Consider the following 12,492-nt stretch of genomic DNA (forward strand, 5'->3'; position numbering starts at 1 on the left):
AAAGAAAGACTGATTAGTGGTGATCTGTGATATATTTTTTACTTCTGATTCATGTTCAACCCAGGATAAAATTCACTAGAAGCTGTTACTAAGCAATGGTTGTAGAAGACTGGGTAGAAGTTAAGGATCTGTCTGCTTTTAAACCCCTCACAAAACATCCATCACATCTCTGACACCTGAATATTCTTTGACAATCTGCCCCTAAGCATGTAACTCTTCCCTGATCAACAGACTACAACTAGTTTTCTGATCTTAAGTAATCACCCTAAATTGCACCATTGTCAGTGGTGAGAATGGGATATCACCTAAAATGAGGTTAATCTACCACTGCCCTATTTAGGTTAAGGGAGGCTCGTGTGTTCAGTTTAGGCTTTGGCCTTTAAATTACATCAGATAAATTTTTATTTGAGACTACATCTGCTCCACTACTGTATCCATAAACTAAATAGTGCCAACCATCTGGACTGTTTAATTATTACAACAGTCCCTGGCACAGCATCGTCCCTGGGCAAATCACACTTTCCCAACTGGTTTCTGGAAAAATTCTGGGCTACGACAGGCCAGGAACCATCCTTAATAGAAATTCTGCATGTAGCATATCTTGTTTTGGAGGGTGAAAGAATTTAGTAGCATGGATGTGGCCCGCCTATGCCAGCTGGCCCAAGGAATGGGTCCCAGCGCTGCTTAGCTCACTAGTATAGATGTAGCCTCAGCCTACAGGCCAGTTCTAAAGAAGCACTTAAATGACCCCCCCAGGCTGAGTACTACAACGACAGTTGGCCTGCTTGTGACAATCTTCCTCATGCGGCCCAAGCTGCTGTTGACCGTCTTTGCCATGAGATCACACTGCTGGCTCTTGGTCACCACCTTGTCAATCACAATCCCCAAGTCCTTTTCTGTAAAGCCGCTTTCCAACTGGTTGGCCCCCAGCCTGTCCCGGTGCCTGGGGTTATTCCTTCCTAGGTGCAGGACTTTGCAGTTTCCTTTATTTCAGGAGATTCCAGTTTGTCTAATTCTCCAGCCTGTCAAGGTCCCTCTGAATGGCGGCAAAACCCTGTGGTGTATCAACAACTCCGCTGAGTTTTGTATCATTTGCAAAATTGCTGAGGTACATTCTGTCCCAAACTCCAAGTCATTAATGAAGATGGTGAAGATGCACCACTGGTGACTAGACTTCAGCTTGACTTTATGCTATTGATCACAACCCTTTGAGCCCAGCAGTTCAGTCTGCCTCACTGTCCGCTTACCTAGTCTGCTCTTCATCAGTTTGTCTGTGAGGATGTTAGGGCAAACAGTGTCAAAAGCCTTAATACAGTCCGGATAAAACATAAACTTCTCTCCCCTCCTCCACCAGGCCAGCTGTCTCATCATGGAGGGCTATCAGCTTGGTTAAGCATGATTTCCCTTTCATATATCCATGCTGACAACTACCAATCACCTCCTAGTCCCTTGTATATCTGCTCCATCACCTTCCCAGGAATCAATTTGAGGTTGACCAGCCTCTAGTCCCTGGATAGCATTCAAAAAAATTTGCTTCTGGATGAACACTCACTGTCTGTGAAAAGGGGCCTTCCACTTAGGTCATTATCTGCTTATGCCATTCATCTATCTGCCTACCCATCAGACTCTTACAGTAATTTTTGAAACTGGTTTCAGCACAGTTGACAAAAGGGTAGTAATTATAAGTTGCATGGAAATCAGCTCTGTTAACGTCTTTGTTTAAAGAATTGCTACTGAGGTTGGCAGAACCTGACCCATCAGTCAGGACCTTGTCATTTCAAAGTAGCTATGGCACATGGCAAAAACCAGCAGGAAGCAAGCCAGAGAAGGTAGGCAGCAGATAACGGGGAGACAGGTATATTAGGAGCAAAAATTGTAGGAAGGAGTTTGTCATTAGAATTACAGAGGAGTTTAGGTTGCACAGTGAGGAATATAGGGTACATACAACACAGTTGCCATGCGTATATAGGCCATCATGTACCACTACGTCTGCTTCTCATAGAACAAACTGTTCTGATAAAAGTGGCCGATGCTGAAGTGTTTGTGCTGCAGTGAATGCTAGTACTTGCTCAGTACAGACCCTTCAGCAGAAAAAGGCATCACAGTGCCTGATTTCTCAATGTCAGTTGGTTTGCTGCCTTACTACAGAGCTGGGTGACTTTGAGCATGGCTAGACGTAAAACTAGGTATGAAAAGTGGGTTTTCAGCTCTAACAGATGCTTTGGGAGTTCACGCACATCCAAGTTTAGGAATTCACATAAAAAATGTTCATGGAATACAACTTTGGGCATAGAAACGTAACATTCACTTAAGTTTTATTGTATATGCCTTTATCTTTTGTCTTCTCCTTTTTTTTTTTTTTAATCTCACCTCAATATCATGAACTACAATAGATTGATACTTTCAGTAAAAATGTCCACTAAACAGACCTGGAACTGTACTTCATAAACCTCATGCCATTGACGTCTAGCTTTAAATTATTTAAAACAAAAGAGACAGACTAAAACCATCAAACTTTAGCAAATACATTGCAGTAGGTAAGTAATTTGGAAAGCTTTCCTTTTCTTTCATAAATGTACACACAAGTTAAAGCACAACTTTTAAAAGTGTAATTTAGTCCTTGTAGTTGTTCATTAGTTAAAATTTGATTGGTGGCTATAATCAGACAGGTTAATGCCTTTTAATTTTTCAATATCTCTCACAAGGGATGAGATCTCTTACCCTCCCTTCAAAGTAAACAGCTTCTCTTATATTCATTTGCAAATGCACTTCCTAAGACAGGGATGTTGGAGCTGCATAATGCCACACTGCAAGCCACTTAGGGGCAATCAATTAGTACAGGTGGTTGAAGGGACTGTATTATATCTATGTATCCTCTATTATATCTACTAAGTATCTAGTTTCTCCCCAGCTTGTACAGTTCTCTTTCTGTACCGGAAATTTTCAACATGCAAAATTGCTGCTGCAATCCAAGAAAGTTCTGCTGATGGAAAGCCTGATCAAACCCTGCACACAAGGATAATAACACATCATAATAACATGGTACATACATAACAGTAGCATTATACTGATAGTAACTAATTCAGACCATATTTATAGCAGTCTCTGAAAAAAGGATTGAAGTGCAATTTTGATAGTGGCCAAGTTCTAGGCATGCAGTTCCATGGTACTTTGGAACTATCAAGCTCACATACAATTAATAATCTTAAATTTCTGGCACTTACTTTCTTTGATGTCCAGAATTTTGAGAAAAAGAGGAGGAAGGAGGCAACCCTTACTTTTCTCTTCAGCAGTTTTCTCTGTCTCTCTTCCTTCTTTTATTTCATACATTCTTGCTGGCCTTTTAAACCTGGTTCACTGCACCTGACAATGTTCCTCAGGATGATGCTGTCAGCTGGGAAAAAAAGAGAGGCTAGGAGGTGAATGCAAACAAATGACATTTGTTTGCATGGCTTGTAAAATGTGAACAACCTTCTTTTACTTGTCTTACTTGTATGGCTTGGAAATCAAAAGCAAAGACATGAATGTGGCAAAGTGAAGGAGGAAAAATATTGTAGGTACAGTTGTAACTGATCAAAGAGCCTGTCTGTTGCTGACACCAGCTGGCAGTAAGTGCAGAAATCCTGTTTAAAGCACTAAAGATTCTGAAATAATTATGCAGGTATACAAGTTAGTTCTTAGGAGTTGGACAATATTTGTGATGCAGAACAAGAATTCATTCCTAATCAATGCTGCAATAACTGAAGAATGTCAGGAGACAACCTGACCCAGTAGATGGTATGAAAATGTCTCTGTATAAGGTGCAGTCTTGGGACCAGAGGTAAATAATAGCCTGTTATCAGAGGATGCAGAACAGGTTATCTTAAGCCACAGAATTTTTAAATCAATTATATTAGCACATCTGTCCTAGGATTTGTTTCTTCCCAGGCTGTCTGTAAATGGGGATGTGTTTTGCCCAGCAACAGGAAGCACCATCTCTTACATCTGTTTTACACTGTTTAACTAAAGTAATTGGAAAATATTATCCACCATATGCTACTTCGTTTCAATGAATTATAAAATGTACAGAAGCGCAGGCATAGCAATGAGTAACAGTTAGCCTTGTTTCAATGAATACAGATCCTGGCACACTGAAATAGAATGATATCAATGCTGCCTGGCTAGGATTCCTTACATCATTAACACCAGTGGAGGAGTAGGATGTTATTAACATTTCAGAGGAGGAACTAGATTTCTCTTTTGGTAGTAGATGCAATCCTGAAATAACACCTCCTTATTTACCAGCATATGTAAAACTAGCTGTTTATCTTGTTATACCCTTGGCCTTTGTTTCACACTGAAGTTTAACAATTATCTACCATGCCATCTTCACTGCCATTCTGTAACCTGCTCCTTTATTTTAATATAAATATTCTGAGGCATTTGACTGCAACTAGCTTACAAGTAATAAAGCCTGTCTTTATGTGGCTGTTCACATCATGACTCGGTGGCCCAACAGGCTTTGTCCTATCTTTATTGGGCATTGTCTTATGCTCCCTTTCAATTAATTTGTAAAAAGAGGCTTTGGCCAGCAACTAATTCCTATACTGCCTTTGGGAAGCACACAAAATGGATGTAGAGTTTCATTCCTATTATATTTTGAGCTCTAGTAATTAGCTAGTTATTTATCAGTTGAAGAATTATATATCTACTTTCATACAGTGCTAACCTAATTTGAATGTTGTGTGTTTCACCATCTTCACTCCTCATCCCATTTGCCTGGTAGGCACATTGTTCATGCGAGAGTTGTTTCATTAATGAAGACAGGAAAAACAAATACTTATTTAGGAAGGATATGAAACAGTGCTTACATCTGAACATAACTGGAAAGTATACATTAAAACTTCAAAAGAAAAATTCTGTTTATCTGTAGAAAAATAATGGTAGTCCATCGTTTGCCCAACCGCAACTGGAACTTGGAGCATCTGGCACCTATTTGTAATCTGATCTAGACAATTAGAAGTGAAGGCATCCAGGGTAATGCAACTGATTATAAAATATCTATTTTGGCACTGTATATAATTATATGTATGTTTGTGTATTTATATATAATATGTATAATTTAAAAAACCTGTATGTTGTCCTTTTCAAAAATACTTGTCTACAATGTTGTCTGTAGAAACACACATCTGCCACATAGGTATTTTTGACATTTTTATTATTCTTCCTCAGATTCTTCAGAAGAAAAGAAAAGAGAAGCTCTTTCTGACGTTTTGAGCCCTTTCCTACTGTCCATTTCAAGTCAGATATGTTATTTACCCTTTCCATAAGAAGCTTTTTCAACCTCATCTCCCTTAATAAAGCAGACCAAAAGACATTACCTGAGCAAACTGGAAAGACTGAGCAGTGGGGATGATATCTGGTCACTGTCTAATTTTCATGTGGCTGTACCAGCAATTTTTTTCTGTCACAGCTGACATTTTTTGTGTTAGGTTGCAGTGAAAAGCTAGCCCAAGGAAGGTGGGAGATGAAAAGTGGGAAACAGCCAGAGACAAATAGACGAAAACCAATTCCATTCCTCAAGATCCAAACAAGTAAAACCCTTCTATCCAGACTTAAAATACATGAAAATTGAAACAGCGACCTTACTCATTCCTCTTTTATAGAACTACAAACCAATATGCTCTTCTGTAATTGCCTTTAAAAAATTCTGTGCTTTCTTGTTAGTTTGAGAGAATAAATTGCTTCAGAGCTCTCTCCCCTCTTCCTTTTTATAGTTTGTTCTTCTATTTTTTCACCTATGACTGCAAACTTCAAGTGATGTGAAATACGTGACTCTGAAAGTGACAGGGGAATAATTTCTTTGGTGATTGGCTTAAAAGAGAAAAAAAAAATATGAGCACTGAGAGTCAAGGCTAGCTCCCTGTTTCAGGGGACTACTTTTCCCTGTAGTACAAGCAGCATTTCTATGAGCTTTATTTCTTTTCCAAGAGAGCACAAGGGGTCAGCAGAAACTGGTAGCTGATGTTAAATTGCATTTCAAAACCTTAAGCTTCCTGTGCTAAAGATTCATCATTTCTGTGGAAACTTTGGTTCCCTCTAGCAACATTATACATCACTCTGGCTAGCACTGCGGCAAACTGCCAAAGGTACTGAAAAAAATGCAGCATTAAGTGTGTTGTATATTCACACCTTTTGCTATGGGGAAAATCAATACTGACAACTCTTCTTTCAGAGGCCAGAAATTCCTCTGAAAATGCTTTCAGTGCAGGTCTCCAAAGACCATGTAATTGCTTATACCTTTGGTAGATTGAGCGTGATGCATATTCCTACTAGCAGGGCAGGAGAGGAAGCAATGCTGTATTTTCTAGGGTAGCGGGTAACAGTGTACTGGCTGCTTCTGATCACATCAGGAGACAGAAGACCCAATCTGTGACACTATTTAGCAACAAACAAAAAGATACCACTATGTATTGCCAGAAAAGTAAAGGCTTTAACACTCCCCACACACAAACACACTCACCTCCCATATTGCAGCTATACAGCTCAGGGGAAAAGGGATGATTAAGATGAGTACAGGAGGTAGGAGTCCTCAGACTGATCCTGACTCACATTTCCGCAGTGTGAGCATCAGGTGAGTAACAGCAAAGCTGGACTTGGATGTCAGAGAGTTCAGCTTCACAGGCAGAGTGATGGAGCCGTGACCACCCCTCCAGCTTCAGGGTTCTCGTGCCAGCTTCTCTAATCTTTCTGCACAAAAGCACTAGCACTGGAAGCATGAGTTAAGATGAGAAAACATCCCATCACCATTCCTTGCACGCCCAAGCATATGTTCGGGGACTTGCCATTTTATATCACACCTTGGCATCTCAGTAGCTCAAACTAATCCATAATTTTGAGGCAGGAATAGAGTCCCCTGTGACTGGTTCAGATGATTGTATATTTCAGCTGATCATTTGTTCTCTTGTGATTTCTAAGTAACATTTATCTTAATATCCCTTTGGCAATCCTGGTCTTTCTATCCAGCATGATTTTATGCAGGCTTGTATAAGCATATGGTCTTCTGCATCTGATCTCTGATGATTAACCGTGCCTTCATTTGCATTTTACTTGTATCAGGATGATGTGTGAATTTCTACTTTATCCAAATAAGATTATGAAATTGTGTAGTACCAGAGAGACAATGTAGTTATATTAATGATGAGTGTGTGCTGGAAGTGGGGAGGGTATTAAGTTAATTCTCCCTATAGAAAAGAGATCATAATTGTGAGGCTTCTTGTTGATCTCTGATTTTTTTTCTTGTCTCCCTTTGCTAGACTAGAGGTGGCAAAAGGCAAATTCGCAAACATGAAACATTTATTATTCTCTTGTGGTTTCTGGTTGAAATTGGAAAATTTACAAGTGATAAATAACCTTATTTTGGTATTCTACTGGAGAATTAAACAGGCCTTTTACTGTACTGAGAGAACTTCTGACTATTCTGGGAAACCGGAAAAATTGGAGGAAAAAATACAAGGAAATATATATATATATTACATGTGTGCATGTGTACATACCATTATATGGTGTATGAATTTTATATATATTTTTAAAAAAACATAAAAAAACATTTTGGTTCTGATTCAAATCCTGGTCCTTTCTGTTTCAGTCGGTCAGGGAGATGTCAGTAATACTGTAATGCTATAGATTTTATTGGAAAACAGCCTGGTTTAAGTAGATGCTGTTGTTTTCCAAGAGTACAAGCATCTATTATTTCATGAATAAATGCTGCTACTTAGGTCACTGTCACCATCTCTTCTTCATTTTTGAGATTTGGGTCAGTCCTGCTAATTGCCCATGTTCATGCTCTTCATAAAAGGCAAATTCAATGTTGTCAAATGTCCTTGGGATTTTGCCAGCTCTCTTTTCTGTTCCCATTCAGTCACACGCAGCTGTGAAGGATGTAGATGATCTTAGCAGATACAGGTACCTCCTCAGTGACATCAATTATTGAGCTGCTGTTCTCCCTGGAGTTGCATTTGCTTTTTTACTGACTGACAAGAAAAGTCTTGGTTTGCTTTAGCCTCTTGACTCCTTGATCATAAATCTGAGTACTCAAGGCATCATGGGCCTGTACCTTGTTATTAGAGATACACAGTAGTGACGCCTGTAAGAACATATATTCACCTAATAAGGCTGAGCACATACAGAATTACACAAACAGATGCAAGGAGCAATCTGAAGAAGTTTCCAGTAATTGGTTATAGCTGTCTTCTTATTCTTTCTCTCCTCCCACTCTACAGCATGTAATATAAGTTTATTCATATTCCAGGCAAATAATAAAGATTGTGAAAATAACTCAACTGGAAGAGATTTTTTTTATTTTTTTTTTTAATTAAAGGGCGTTGCAAAGCTCCTTTTGCCAGGAAATTGCTTGTAATGTTGCTATGTGTGCATATTATTTACAGCACATTTGTTTCAAGAAGTAAAAAGTTTATATTGCTCTATAAGTACATCCTAAGACACTGAGTGCTATTTGTCACAAGTATGTGCTGTCAAGAAAGGCATCTCAACACAAAGGAACAGGAGCAGTTGTGCTAAATCTTTTGTGGTACATGTACATCCTGTCATTTGTTATGGAGAAATAATAACGGCGCAAAAGTGCAACTCCAGCAGACAGCGATGAACTGTCAGGGCTGGAGACACTGTGAATGAATGAACTACTGCTTGTTTTCTGGAGTTACCACTGTGTATGCCATTATATTAGTTCGGCTGAACAAGTCTGACATAAAGATTGATGCCACTGACTGGCTGTGGAGCCCCTCTGAAAAACTGTTCTCAGTCTCTTCAGGAGGAAGGCTGCATTCAAGTGAATTGCTCCAAATATTTGGTGAGGCAAGACATACGCTTTACAGAGGTCTGATGTACATCTGCATGTTTCTCCATGGTCATTCCTTCAATGCCTTATTTCAGAATACTTCATTTTATTTGCTGTTTAAAGTCCTAGAGAAGATTAAAGAAATGTAAAGGCTGGTTCTTCAAGCATATACTCATTTTAAAAATGAGAATAATTTCCTCTGCCTTCAATGGCGCTATTCACATATCTAATGTTAAATGTACTCTTGCTCATCTGGACCTTTTTTGTGAGTGTTCCTCAATTTTCACTGAAGTTAGTGTGAACTTTTACATTAGATTTGTTAAAGCTTTGGATAAAGCCTTCATATACATACTAGGAAATTAATGTCTGCTAACTGCAAAGCTTTCAAAGTACCATAGAGGCTCATAGTGATCTTAAAGCTGATCAACTTTGAGATAACTATCAGTCTCAGTAAATTTATGTTAAACACTTGATACAAACAATGCATCAAACAATAGGATTTTCACCTGAGGAGAGTGTGGAATTAAATCCAAATTTAGATTCCCCATCTCTGGGAGAAAGAGTTCAAACATATGTCTCAAACTGCCTGAAAAGCTGGAGAAATTTAAACCATGTCTCATTTGTCAGATCTGAAAAGAGATTAAATCTTATTAAGTTTTGATTGATATCACACTAGTCAGTTCATCTTAGATTAGTTTCTCTGAGTTAGAAAACTCACACTTTGTAAATTCATTTTATTATCAATGCAACACCACAGGGCAGTCATCTTTTATACTGACAAAAAATGGAATGCGGTGAAATATGTACTGAACGCTATAATTAGGATTGTTTTTAAAAAGCCATTTTAATTGTTTTATTAAATAAATCCACCTTAATTCAGATATCTGCGTGCAATAAAATAATTTTTCAAATGATGGCAGACAACTATAAAAATTAGCTCAATATTATAGGTTTTCTTACACCAAATTTTGTTTAAAGACAAATTAGAAAACATTGGTTTTGGATTCTAGTATGTATTTTGCAGCTTAAACTCTACTTATCTTACAAGTACAAAAAAGTTCTTGATTTATTGAGAGTTTATTTTACTTGTAAAGAATTCTAATAAAGACTTTTTTGTACATCTCCCAGGAAAACAAATTTTCTATTTTAGGTAAGATCAATGTTTCATTTCAAGTTTCAAGACAGTAAAAAGCTACTTTATCCATACAGGAAAATTCTATAAATAACATGAATAAAGTAACAGAATTATTTTTCTTTTGAAATGTATATACTATCTATATTTTTTTTTCTAGCTTGACTGTTTAATTTATAGTGTCTTGAAAAATGTTACTTTGCCCAAAGAATTATTTGTCTAAGCTGTACAGCACACATGAAATCTTTTAAAATGTCATCTTGCAGTATTGTGTTTCTGCATTGGTTTCTGCATTCCAGCTGAGGAAGCTGGAATTAGATACCCTATCACTGTGTAAAATAAGGTTATTACAACATATTTCTTACAATTCTTTATCAACAAATATATTAATAATTATTTGCTTTCTTTAGATTTACAATTATGAGATTACTAACGTTCTCTTTATCACATTTTATTGCATATTATTACTCCTGCAGTCTACAAATTTTTTTAATCAAAAAAATTTTTGTTAATAATATAGATGTGTGTGCTGGTTTTGGCATTAAGTACCTCAGCCTTTTCCTCATCCTTTGTCACTACGTTTTTTCCCCCCACATCCAGTAAAGGATGGAGATTCTCCTTAGCCCTCCTTTTGTTGCTAAGGTATTTGTAGAAACACTTTTCATTGTCTCTTATGGCAGTGGCCAGATTAAGTTCTAGCTGGGCTTTGACCCTTCTAATTTTCTCCACGCATAGCCTCACGACATCCTTGGAGTCCTCCTGAGTCATCCCGCCCTCCTTCCGAAGGCCATAAACTCTCCTTTTTTTCCTGAGTTCCAGCCAAAGCTCTCTGTTCAGCCAGGCCGGTCTTCTTCCCCACCGGCTCATCTTTCAGCACATGGGGACAGCCTGCTCCTGCGCCTTTGAGATTTCCTTTTAGAAGAATGTCCAGCCTTCCTGGACTCCTCTGCCCTTCAGGACTGCCTCCCAAGGGCCTCTGTCAACCAGGCTCCTAAACAGGCCAAAGTCTGCCCTCTGGAAGTCCAAGGCAGCAGTTCTGCTGACCCCCCTCCTGACTTCTCCAGGGATCAAAAACTCTATCATTTCGTGATTGCTATGCCCAAGATGGCCTCCAGCCACCACATCACCCACAAGTCCTTCTCTGTTCGCAAACAACAGGTCCAGTGGGACGCCTTCCTTAGTTGGCGCCCTCACCAGCTGTGTCAGGGAGTTATCTTCCACACTCTGCAGGAACCTCCCGGACTCTTTCCTCTCTGCTGTACTGTATTTCCAGCAGACATCTCATAAGTTGAAGTCCCCCACGAGAACAAGGGCTAGCGATCGTGAGACTTCTTCCAGCTGCTTATAGACTATATTGTCTGCCTCTTCATCCTGGGTGGGTGGTCTATAACAGACTCCCACCATGGTATCTGCCTTGCTGGCCTTCCCCTGGTTCTTACCCATAAACACTCAACCCTATCATCGCCATCATTAAGCTCCAGACAATCAAAACACTCCCTAACATAGAGGGCGACCCCACCACCTCTGCTTCCTTGCCTATCCCTTCTGAAGAGCTTATAGCCATCCATCACAACACTCCAGCTGTGCGAGTTAAGACCCGTTTTGCATCATGAGTGCTCTACCGTCATTATGGTATCCAGTTGCCTGAACATAGGCATTCAGTACAATTTAATCGCCTAGAGTCCTGAAAGGATTTTCCTAGGCCCCTCCAAGCCCCTCCTAGCCTGACAGAAGTGACGCACGTAGCATTAGGTGCCTAATTTTTCACAAATTAAATCAACCCCAAGAGTAAGATTAATTTAATGTACCTCTGCGCATTTAAACTAGACTAGGTAGCTAGTCTAACCTGGTCACATAGACGGTAGTTGGTAGAGAAACAGGGAACTTGCGTGGGAGACTCATACCGTCTGAACGTATGTACTTTGGAAGGGTGGGAAGAATTCCCTTTCTCTCTCCAGGGACCACCGAGGGAACTCAAACTCCTCAATTAGACAAATCTTAGATAGCCAAGTTTAGGGGACATCAATCTCTCCCTGAGCGACTGATAAACCAGTATGCTGATCTGACCTGACCCGACCCGATCCGATCTAATCTCATCTATTTTAAGGCCGTCTTCGCGTTCCCTGGTGGTCTAGTGGTTAGGATTCGGCGCTCTCACCGCCGCGGCCCGGGTTCGATTCCCGGTCAGGGAAACGGTCCTTCGTTGGAGCCCAGTGCGTGGGCCATGAGGAACAGGCAGTGGGAGATGGGATGCATCCCTCTGCATCAACTTCTCATGACTGCAGTCCCTCCTTACCAAAATTTATGACTCAAACCATCTTTATACCCAACATACAGATTTATATATTCTCACTAACTACCGTCCCTTAACAGATAGATAGTATTCTCCCATTCCATGGGCTTCCACCACTCCCCCAAATCTTCATAAGACCAGGCTGTGACTTAGGCCGCATCTGGCAAGATGGGTGCTCAGCACAGGAGAAGCAGCGTGTTCAAGTGTTGGGCGCCAAGACCAGCTTCCTTT

At 39.6% G+C, this 12,492-nt stretch overlaps 1 non-coding gene across 1 annotated transcript; it reads left to right on the top strand.

Moving 5' to 3' along the window:
• Positions 1–12,088: 12,088 nt before the first annotated feature.
• On the top strand, positions 12,089–12,160 carry TRNAE-CUC (transfer RNA glutamic acid (anticodon CUC)). Its single transcript has one exon. It is a non-coding gene; the product is annotated as a tRNA-Glu (tRNA).
• The last annotated feature ends 332 nt before the right edge of the window (positions 12,161–12,492 follow it).

The sequence above is a fragment of the Haliaeetus albicilla genome, chromosome 18 (assembly GCF_947461875.1).
Source record: "Haliaeetus albicilla chromosome 18, bHalAlb1.1, whole genome shotgun sequence".
Classification (NCBI taxonomy): domain Eukaryota; kingdom Metazoa; phylum Chordata; class Aves; order Accipitriformes; family Accipitridae; genus Haliaeetus; species Haliaeetus albicilla.